This window comes from Mastomys coucha, unplaced genomic scaffold (genome assembly GCF_008632895.1).
Source record: "Mastomys coucha isolate ucsf_1 unplaced genomic scaffold, UCSF_Mcou_1 pScaffold12, whole genome shotgun sequence".
Classification (NCBI taxonomy): Eukaryota; Metazoa; Chordata; class Mammalia; order Rodentia; family Muridae; genus Mastomys; species Mastomys coucha.
The window spans coordinates 95,980,142-95,991,383 of NW_022196894.1; the positions used below are offsets into that span (position 1 = coordinate 95,980,142).

Here is an 11,242-nt window from a genome sequence, read left to right on the forward strand (position 1 = left end):
TAATAATTAAGCCAGACTTGTTTCATCTGCCCATTCCACTAACTTGAAAATACTACAGTGTCAGCCTCACTCTTCAGTCAGCATTGAGGCTAAACCTCTGTCTACCCATTGTCCTCGTGTGAACTTCCACGGCCACAAGCCATGGATGGCCTTCACACACTAGGTTCTTTATTATCATTCCCTGCCTCTTGAGCCCAGGCTTCCATGCCTGATGGCTCACCTGTGTACACAAGCAAGGCAGGCAGACCTCTTCCCTTCCCCCACTGCCTCCACTGAGAACAAAGAGAGTCTCTGGGCCACCTGACCTCTTCAAAGTCCACCCTGTGCACAGTGTAGGTCACTGACAATATACATACCCTCCAGAATCCCGCATGGATTCTCCTCCCAAGAGCTGCCATTGCCCAAGATACCCCTATGCATTCCTATTTCTTTCTCCTGCTAACCACCTATTGAGAGAAGCAGCCCTAGGTTCAGCTTGGCTCCCTTCTAGAATCCCAAGTCTACTGCAGGGATCATCCTTTAGAAGGGCCACTGTGATCAGATGAGACATAAACCACCAACGTCCCTCCCCAAGAACCCACAGGCAGGTACCATAGTTGCCCCTGGTACACTTGAACCACCCTCCTTCATTACCAGGTCCACTATACCTCGGGGCTACACATAAAGGCTTCCCAAATCAGCCTTTGCAGGTCTCAGCTCTTAGGATCATGATACTTCTGAATTCCTGAATTGCAATTCTTTTTTTTTATTATTAGATATTGTCTTTATTTACATGTCATATGATTTCTCCTTTCCCAGTTTCCCCTCCAAAAAGAAAAGAAAGAAAACAAAAACAAAAAACAACAAGAACAAACTCCTGTTGCCTCCCCTCTCCCCCTGCTTGCCACCCCGCCCTCTCCCACTTATTGGCCCTGGCATTCCCCTACACTGGGGCAAGGAACCTACACAGGGCCAAGGGCCTCTCCTCCCATTGATGAGCGACTTCTGAATTGCAATTCTTAAAGGTCCCTGAGCTGGTCCTAGGGGCAGCTTGAGAGGGACCCTGAGGAGTATTCTAGAAAGTGAACAAGCAAGGAGCCTGAACAAGCAAAGCTTAGCAATTTCAATCTTAAGGACAGCTAGGAGAACAATTCAGAGGACAGTGGATGGAAAAGCCTCTGATAAGTTGTGTGGCTTCCTGGGAGCTCTCCTGCCCATCCCCAGATACCTCCTTTGCCTTCCCCACCAACGGGGCCAGTTTCCAGGCTTTTGGGAACCTAAACTGATCAGCCACTCGACTGACCAGCCATCTTTCCTTTCTTTCTCAATGGCCAGTGCTTGGGATGACCAGGAGTTCCCAGACAGAGAACTTCCTGCAAAGCTTACAAAAAACTCCTGGTCCCCACTTTCAGGGCTTGAAGAATACTTGGGACCAGGGCAATGACCTCACATTAAGGAAAGGTCCCTCCCCCCAAGACTTTCTAGACTCCATTAATACTTAAATGTAAAGAGTGATATAGTCAACTAGAGTCTCGGTTTCCATTTCTTGGTAACTCCTGGTACCAGGCTGGGCTCATCATGGGGAGCAATCCACTTAGGCAATAAAGAAGATGATACTGGAATACCTCTCCCACTTATTGGCCCTGGCATTCCCCTACTTCACATAGTCACGCTTCATCGCCTGCAGGATAGCTGCACAAGTGAATGTCAGTCAGTGACCTTGGAACCCAGAGAGGCAGCCTTCTGGTTCATTAAGTAATTCCAGGTCCTGGACACTTGTGGGGCTGCAGACAGAGGTAGGGCTATGAGATTAGCAGCACGGCAGCCTGGGCTAGATTCCCTAGACTTCAGTCTCAGTTTTCATCTCCTCTTCTTTTGACTTGCAGCCACACTGTGACCTTGGGACTAAGGGGATGAAAAAGAATTGAGACCGTACAGCCCTAGGTCCAGCTATAGTCAGGAAAGCCTCTTGCACACACCTCTGCCTGAGAGAGAGTCCAATGCTTATAGCACTGACCAACGAAGGCAGCGACCCTGTGTTCTGCCCTGACTCTGCCCCTTTCATCCCACAGAGGCACCAAACAAGCTACTGAGAGGTCCAAAAACCTTGGGAACAAAAATGTTAATTCCCCAGGAAGCATGCTGGGCTCCTCAGGAGGAGCCATTGACAGTGGGCCTTTAGTTAATGACAGCCCCAACTGAGGGAGAATAAGTCTGGAGCTGAGGCAGCTCCGGAGACACCTGGCTAGAGGAGATAACAAGGCCAGAACTGAGCTGGTTTCCAAAATTCTTCGAGTCCTCACCAAATATAGAGAGACTTAGCAGTCAATCAAAATTGTGCTAATGTCACTGCTTTGACCTAACCCTTCTGGAAAAATTCCTCTAGCCCCGAATTAAAAAGGGGCCTGTGAGCCCCTCAAGTCATCACCTTTTTGGTGAATGGTTGGCCCACCCACCTCCACCCCACATGCTGGTAATTTCTGCAGAATAACACCCTTTGCCTTTGCATACTATTTGAGTCTAGGGTCTTCCTTCAGCGATTCTTGGACCCTAACACTACCTAACCTTTACATCAACCTCCCTGTAGCTGAGGCAAATAGATTATAAAGAATTCACTATGTTGTCCAGCCAGAATAAATGAAGAGTGTGTAGCTATTCTACAGAATGGTCAAACTTCCTCCTCAGTGACTACAGTGCCACAGGCAAGGCTCTCTGCACTTGACTCCAAGACCTTGTTGCTGGAAAGCTGACCTTAGAAGTGTGTGTGTGTGTGTGTGTGTGTGTGTGTGTGTAAGACCAAACCTGGGTGTGAACTGAGAACATCAGCCAGTGATGCCTAAGAAGACCAAAGACTGAGATGTGAGTCCAAGCCACAGAACACCTCTCAATTCTTGTGCTTAGTATCATGCTTTGGTGACACACTTCCGTTTCTTTCCTCTTTCTTCCTTCTCTCTCTCTACTGGGTCTCACTGGGTAGCCTTCATGGCCTTAAACTCACAGAGTGCCAGCCAGATGTGTCTGCCTCTGCCTCCCAAGTTCTGGAATTAAAGATAAATCTCACCACACCTGTGGCTTTTGAGTTTTCATTCTAACATCGTATAACCAGTCAGGACACTTGAGAAGGATCCCGAGCACCTCTTCAGTAGAGGCAGGTAATGGCGGGGAGTGGGCCACACCGTCTACCTGGAGGTCCTTCACCACCTACCACTGCAGTAGCTTAGTAGCCCCGGATCTTTCAGTCCCTGTGTCCCTGTGAAAGGGCCCAGCCCTTAGCCTTCCTACCAGGAAGAAAGGTGTCCTTACCCTCACCACCAGCAGGAGAACCTCTCCCCTCCTCCCAAACCAGGTAAACAACCCCCACCTCACTTTGGATTTTACCCCTTGCAAGTGGCCTGCCCTTTGGAACTTTCCACAATGCCTGGCTCTTGCCGGCTGAGAGTTGAAGGAGCCAGCTCTAGATGGCTTATCTTAGCCCCAGGACTAAGGTAAGCATTTGCATGAAAGGTCTGCAAGCCCAACCTTTGTGGGGACTCCTGCTTTCTTAGTACATCTAGGGTTTTCCTCCTCCCTTAAACAACAACTACTACTACTAGAGCCCTTGGTATGCTCTGGACTGAATTAGGGGTCCTTGTGACAGTGCCTGGCCTCCTAGCAAGCAAAAGCCCAGCCACAAGCCACCCACATCCTCTGGGGAATGGACACACAAAACTTTCAGGCCATGGGACAGTTAATTTCTTCAACTGGGCTCGCAGGCCAAGTCTACTACCTACCTAGTAAGTTGGGTCACCCTGCCATCACCCCAAGTCCCACCCAATGAGAAGCCCAGGTGGTCAGCCTTTTCCCCTGGAGATAGTTCGCCCTTGGCAGTCCGGCACGTTGTCTCAGGGCCAGCTCCTCCCGAGGCCGGCTCCAGTGAATGCTCAAAGCTAAGGCAGTCTGTCCCGCACCATCGCCCCGGGTCACCGCACAGGAACGCTGAAGCACTCCCTTCCCACAGGTGGTGGACAATTCCTGTCTTGCCAAGGTCCCCGGGGCCCAGCAGCGCCGCCTGTATCGGTCCTTGGCATCTCAGCCAGTTTCCAGTTTCTCTCCACCTCAGTAGGGACCAAGGAGCGGAAGGAGTTCAGGTAACCAGCCTGACTGCCGAGATTTTCCCCGAAACAAAGAGAACTGCGGACAAACCCCTGGCTCTGCGCTCTAGGACAGGATATCGGCACGTGACAGGAGCCAAGGGTTTGCTCCACCGAAGGACCCCGGCCCCGAGGGACTCTCTTCTCCAAGCCATAAAATTAAGTCAGGGACCCGCAAGACCATAAGCCACGCCGCGAATCTACGGAGTCCACTGGGATCTCTGCCGCGCGTCACGGGGTCGCGATCGTCGGGGTCCCTTCCCTGTCCCCAGGACGTCCACCCGGGCGGATCGGTCAGACGGTCACACCTGTAGCGCCCTGGCCTCGCCTAACTCACCTGTACCCTGGGCGCCCAGGCCGGGCACCGCCGGACGGACTCAGGTCACCCCCACTTTTCCTTTCCCGAGCCGGGACCCGGAGCTTGTCCGGCGCGCTGCTCACCAGCTGCGCTCCCGCCCCTCTCCGCCTCCGTCCGAGCTCTAAGGCTTCCTCGTCCGCTCCAAGTACACGACCTACTCCAGTTCTCGCTTAAATCTCCGGAGGCGGCGTCCCAGGAGCCAGGGTGACACCCCTAAACGCAGGTGCCCGGTCACTTCGACCAGGAGGAGGGAACGGCCAGGAAAGGCTGTCCGGGGGGGAGGAGGAGGAGGAGGAGGAGTTTCCCCGAGGGAAGCCCAGGGAGCGCTCCTCCCCCCCTAGCACCGAGAGACCGGACTGGACTCAAGGCATTCCCCTGGCAGCGACCAGCCTCCGGAGCAGCGGATCCTTGAGGCCCAGACCCTGGGAACGCCAGGGTACTGCTGCGACTGGTCTTTGGACTGCACTATGAATGAAGTAGGAAGCCCCAACGGGGCGCTAACCCGGGTTCCATGAAAGTCCGGGAGCTGTTACATTCCCAGCCCCGACAGGGTCTGGACTGTGGACACCAAAAGGGCACATCTTTTAAACGTAGGTGTTTCCGCTCCCAGGCGTAAGAACCCTCCCCCGTGAGCCCAGGCTTTCCTACTGAAGAAAAATCTCTTGGGTCAAAAGTCCCTATTTCCAGCCTCCAGCTCCCTAAGACTGAGACGTTACTTGTACCGAGGGTGGGGCAAAAGTGAGCTCTCTGTAGTCTTTAAGATCTGGTCTTGTGCTACTTGACAGACTCTGGAGACATCCTGCCAAAATAAGGCTCTAAGAGACCAGAATAGTCGTCCCAAGCAGCGCTCTCTCTGCCAGCGAGCACTGAGCTGGTGATTTTTCGATTAAAGTTGCCCCTTTTGTCTGGGGCAGCTGCAACTACAAAAACAAAACAACAAAAGTACAAGAAAAAAAAAAAGGAAAAGAAAAAAGAAAAAAAAAGTCCTCTTTGTAAAGGTGTGTGCACCAGGAATAGAGCAGCTTGATGGAAACTTTTATCTCCCCAGGCTTTTCCCTCTAGCCCCTCCCTGTCTGCTTCCATGGACCCCCATAGTTTACCTTCACAACCCACCGAAGAAGTAAATCTCTTTTTCTCTGTATCACCTGGTGGAGTGATAAGCCTAGGTCCTCGGACAATCTCACAGTCTCAGATCTATTTTTATATTTTGAGACAAGGTCTTACTGTGTAGCCCTGGCTGTCCTGGAACTTGCTATGTAGAACAGACTGGCCTACCTCTGCCTCCCACACGCTCTGGTCAAAGGTGTAGATTACCCATGATTCAAGAGCACTTTCCCACTCTAGTAACAGGCACTTACGAAGTATTGTTGCCCTAAAACGCTTGTTACTTCCACACTACACACAAGTCAACACAAGTTGTTTTAACGCCAAATAGAGGCAGAAGAACACTAGGAACGTGCTAATGCACCATGGCCGCTAACCCTGTGAGCCTTCCCTGGTTTCCGACTCTTTTCCCTCCCACTCTTCTGTGGTCCTTTCTGGAAATGTGATTAACACGCGTGTTTGTAAGGTTGTATCTGGAGAAGAACAGCTCTAGGCCTGGTGAACTTGAGGCAGGATAAAGAGAAAATAGAAGGCAAAGAAACCCCTTCCTTCGGGGTACGGTGGACTGAGATCTCTCTCCAGCTAGTCAAGAATTTCAACACACTTGGCAGTCAGCTGTGGCTATGCCAGTGCAGTTGATGGTTCTTTCATAGGAAGATGCTTCAAATAAGAATGTGAAAATAGCAACAGACCCTGCTTAAGGTCTAAACACGTGGGATTGCCTGATTCCTTTCCCAGATGTAAACCTGATCTTTTTTTTTTTTCTGGTAACGTCACAAACAAGACTATGAACTTTAGTTTTCTTGTTAAAAGATCTTGCCTTCTGTGCAACCTTGTGTGACTGAGAGTCTTACCATATGGGCTGCAGTCCATAGGCACCTCAGAAGCCAACTTATCTCACCTAACTTCCTTAAGAACCCTTTAAGGTGTAACTCCAGAAGTCACTAATATTGCCTATTATGGCTGTTGTAAAAACTCTTAAGCTTCACTTCACTCTCTCCAAGAAGCCACACCCGTCCTTGAGTGCTTGATTATCCTTTTCCCTAGGTGTGCTCCCTTCTTGCACCCCTCCCCCACCCCCCGTGCCTCAGTTAGGGTCTCACACAGCCAAACTTACTCTGTAGATCAGGCTGGCCTCAAACTCAGAGGTCCACCCATTTCTGCCTCTCTAGTGCTGGGATTAAAGGTATGGGCTACCATGCCTGGCTGTGACCTTGAGCTTCTTCTTGCCTGTATTCTAAGTATGCACCTCCACCTTACCTCTTTTTAATGTGATGCTGAGGATTCCAGAGCTTCATTTTCATACATACTAGGCAACCAGTCTCTCTGACCACCTGCCCTACATCCCCAGCCCTAAAAAAAGTCTCTTCATAAAAAACTCCCAACTTTACTTCCTATTGGCTCATCCTGGAAGTCTTTCCAATGGTAAAGTCAAGACTCCCGGCTTCAGCTGAGTAGAAGTCTCTGAAAAGAACCCAGGGGCTGAGCACTCACTGCCAAGACCTGGGGCTTAATTCCTGGAAGTCACATTGTGGAAGGAGAGACCTGACTCCTGAAAGTTGTCCTCTGACCTCCACATGCACGCTACAACACACAAACACAAACAACCACAAAGAATAATAATAATAACAACAACAACATCAGGCTGCTGTAGGCTGCACCATGGGGCTATGTAAATGTGTAACTGGTCTGGGCCACACTGTCACTGACAGACTGAGTAAAGCACATGGCCCTCATCACTGCCACCAAATACAGAGGGGACTTTCCCAGGTGTGTCACTGCTGTCTAAGTGGACTCCAGTGGGCCTATTCCCCTCCACCTAAGTCAGGTCTCTGGTGACAACTCACTTGTGTTTTGACTGTGTAGAAGGCTTCCAGTCATGACCCCCGAAGTCTACTTGCACACAACATGTACACTCGGCTCTCTTGTAGAAGGTGTTCACTCGATATCCATTTCCCCTTGGGTATTCTTCAGAGAAACAAAACCAGGAGGAAATATTTAAGAGACTTATTATCAAGAATTGGCTCATGATTTTGGAGATGAGAAGAAGTACCATAGTCTGTAAACTAGAGAGAGAGGAAGCTTGTCTCATAGCATAGAGGCCTGGGACCAAAGACCAGTCCATTTCTGATGAGAGAGAACCAGGCACACTCAGGAACGGAGACTAACAATGTCCAACTCAAGCCTCCTCCACCTTTGATTTTGCTACCCAGAACGTGTACAAACGAGACAACCATGAGGACAGATCTGCTCTCCTTCATTCAGTGTTAATACTAGCCTCTTCCAGAAATGAGTGCTAGTCACCTACCTGATTGAGCATCTTGCAGCCCTGCTAACTTATAGTGTGAAGATAGCCATCATAAGTTTTCCCATACTAACAAGACACCCAAGTTGGTCTCTTTCAGCCATACCAAATCCCTGAATAAAGACTCTACAAAACCTGGAAAAAAATAAAACAAAACAAACAAACAAAACTAACCTGCACACAACTGGAAGGATGCTGACTCCTTTCCCAGAGAGCACAGAGTCCTGCATGGTATCTCTGTTCCTCCCTGGCTCTCCCCACAGCTTACATACCACGACACCAAATTACAGTGCTTATGAATGCAATGATATGAAGTCAGTTCATCTCTGTGTATATGCCACACGGATGTATATGCATATAGAGGCCAGAGGAAAACCAGCACCTTTTTAAATTTTTTATTTTGAGACAAGGTCTCTTGCTGACTTAAAACTCATCAAGTAGTCTAGGGAGCTGGTCAGCAGCCCCAAGAATCTATCTGTCTCCCCCAGCACTGGAATTGCAAGTATGCACCACCATGCCTGGCTTTTATTATAGTCTGAGAACTAAACTTAGTTCCTCATGCTCAAAAGCAAGCTCTTAACCACACGAGCCATATCCCCAATCCTAAAGCCAGCACATTTTATTATATAAGAGAAGGGAGGAAGGAAGGAAGGAAGGAAGGAAGGAAGGAAGGAAGGAAGGAAGGAAGGAAGGAAGGGACACATATTTACTCAAAAGAAGTATTCAAAACAAAATAAGGTGTGCATATTCATGACAACTGCAGTGTCCCTTTCTATACAGGTTAAATGGACCTATTTGGCATTAATAGCTACCTCTTTTCATTACTCACTGTGTTCTCTATGCCTTCTCCAAGAACCTGAGCTGGCTGATGGTATGACACATGCCTTCATTCCAGAAGGGTCCGAACTGTTAGCAGTGTTCCTGAATTGGGTTGTTAAAGTTTCCCTTAATTACAAGCATGGTAAACTGAAGTGATTCCCTAAGAAATGGCCTGCATTCCAGACAAGGGTCTGGAATGGGGCCACACAGCATGGTGCATGGTGCATGGTGCATGATGAAGTAGCAGTATTCTTTACTCTTAGTGGCCCAAGTCTCCCATCTCCAATGGGACTACAACTCTCGCTTTAGCCTGTCTACTCAAGGTGGTCAGGTGATCCTTTTTACTTAACTTACAGGTGAATGGGAATGTTATGTCTCCCAGTGGGAGCATCTGCCCTCTGAAATGAAATTCCCTGGTCTGGCACAGCATAAAGTGGAAGGATCAGGAAGCAAAGATTTTTTTTTTTAGTAGATCACTGGATATAATAGTGGCTGGTGCTACCCCTGTTTCCACCCCCTTGATTCCTGAATCAGTGAGTCCTAGCTGTGAAAGAAACGGCACTGTGTAGTGTACATCCCGATCTCCAGATCACCCATAGCCTCTTGGAGAACCCTGCCCCAGCCTTACAAATTATTGTCACCTGGCTATGGTTGCAACTGCATCTTCAAAAGGTCAGTCTGCTGCTCTGCCCTGCCAGCTGCCTGAGGGTGGCAGGAATGTGGTACAACCAGTGAATTCCGTGAACCTGGGCCCCGTGCTTCATTCCTTTGGATCCTGAGTGAATTCCTTACAGAAGCAGAACTATGTAGAATGCTATGACGGTGGGCAAGACACTCTGTAAGTCCCAAGACGTCATCAATTCCAGCAGAAATGTTGCATACATCAAAGGTAGTCTGTAGCCAGAGTGTCCGTTCTGATGAGAGCAAGGCACTGCTCCTTCCATGGTTGAAATGGTCCAGCATAATTAAACTGCCACCAGGTCACTGGCTGACCTCTCTGGGGAATACTGTCACATAAGTGAATCTATTGCTATCAAATTGGGTATCCAGAGGTGGTTATAGCCAGATTAGCCTATATCACTGAGCCCTTGTATAAATTTAATTCTTGCCACCATGGCCCAGCAAGTGACTGGGAGAAGCAGCAGGCTAGTGTCCACAGGACAGACTTTCCTAATTTTGGTTATGAAAATCTTCCCCTGATAAAGTCACCTTTGGTGAACATGTATTGTTGTTTTGGAGTGGTTTGTTTTTATCACTTTATAGAGTTCTAGTCATGTACCTCTTTCCCAAATTTTCATATCATTCATCTTTTAGCTAAGTGCCTTACCATTGACCAAAACACTGACTGCAGGCCATGAATTAGTGCACAATCAGATCTGGCCATTTCTTCATCCTCCTCCTCATTTTCTTTGTGTGTCTCATGTGTGGCAGCATGCTTTATATAGACTCTTCCACCTTGTTCATTAAGTCAGGGTCTCTCAACTAAACCTAGAGCTCATTCACAAGGCTAGCTTGCATAGAGGATTCACTGTCTCTGCCTTCCAAGGCTGGAATTACAGGTAGAGCTGCCATGCCTGCCTGCCATTTACAGCAAACAGTTTAACCCCCAAGACATTGAAGGCCTACCCTGTCTGGACATCTCTAAGAGAAAATGGGGCACTTAGTTCAGAGTTCCTTGTGGACTCTTTCTCTTCATCCTGTCTTCCTGTCAGTCACTGGTAAAGAATCTTTTATGGCATCATGGGTGCATGCTGGGATAGAACAGGTAGTATAGCAGGGCCAGAGGCCTGGCCATTAGGGTCATTTCTGTGTAACTTGTGCCAGCAGGACCTGTTCTTCCCTAACTGTACATTTCCTATTTCTATGTAATGATGAATTACTCCTGAGCATCATGTTTTCTTGATTCACAGCTCAGATAAGACCCAGTTCATGAAGGACAGGGCAGGGCAGGGCAGGTCACAGGGCGGAAACTTGGTGGCCCTTCAGTTTCCACTTCGACCTAGCAACAGGCCAAGAACTATGGTCCAAAAGGACAAGATTCTAAGGACATTTCTGTGGACCAGCCAAGAAGACCTTTCTCGCAGAGTAACTTTCTCCTGCTGCTATCTCTAGTCCAAGGATGTGCTGAGAGAGCTACCTACACAACAGTCTGGACCTGTTGCAGACCCTCCTGGCTTAACCTGACTACTCAAAACTGAGAGCTTTGTGAGTGACTCAATAAGAGAGCCAAAGTGCCACACCTAAATGAGGAATTTATTGCCTCCAGAATCCAGATAGATCTAGTAGGCACTAAACTTCTGTTTGGCTTTCAGAGAGAACCTGCTATTGCAACTTGTCCTTGCCTTAGAAGGAGTATCCCAATATGCCCCATATCACTGAACCTCTAAACATTTCACTGAGGTTTGGGGGTATTGAAGAGTGGTTGTTGGTTGTTTGGTTGCTTCCCAGGCTCTGAGACATCAACAAATATAGTTGTTGCTTCTTTTTCACAAAATGTGGCCACCACCGTGAACCAAGAGTTAGGCAGGCCTTATTTGCTAAGGAAAT

General features: G+C 48.7%; 1 protein-coding gene across 1 annotated transcript in view; it reads right to left on the reverse strand.

Moving 5' to 3' along the window:
* The window catches only part of Tmprss2 (transmembrane serine protease 2), a 37,401-nt gene extending 32,758 nt beyond the window's left edge, over positions 1 to 4,643 (reverse strand). The window contains exon 1 of the mRNA XM_031364839.1: positions 4,447 to 4,643. The gene's annotated coding sequence lies outside the window, so the exon portion shown is untranslated. The remainder of the gene's footprint in view (positions 1 to 4,446) is intronic.
* Positions 4,644 to 11,242: the final 6,599 nt, after the last annotated feature.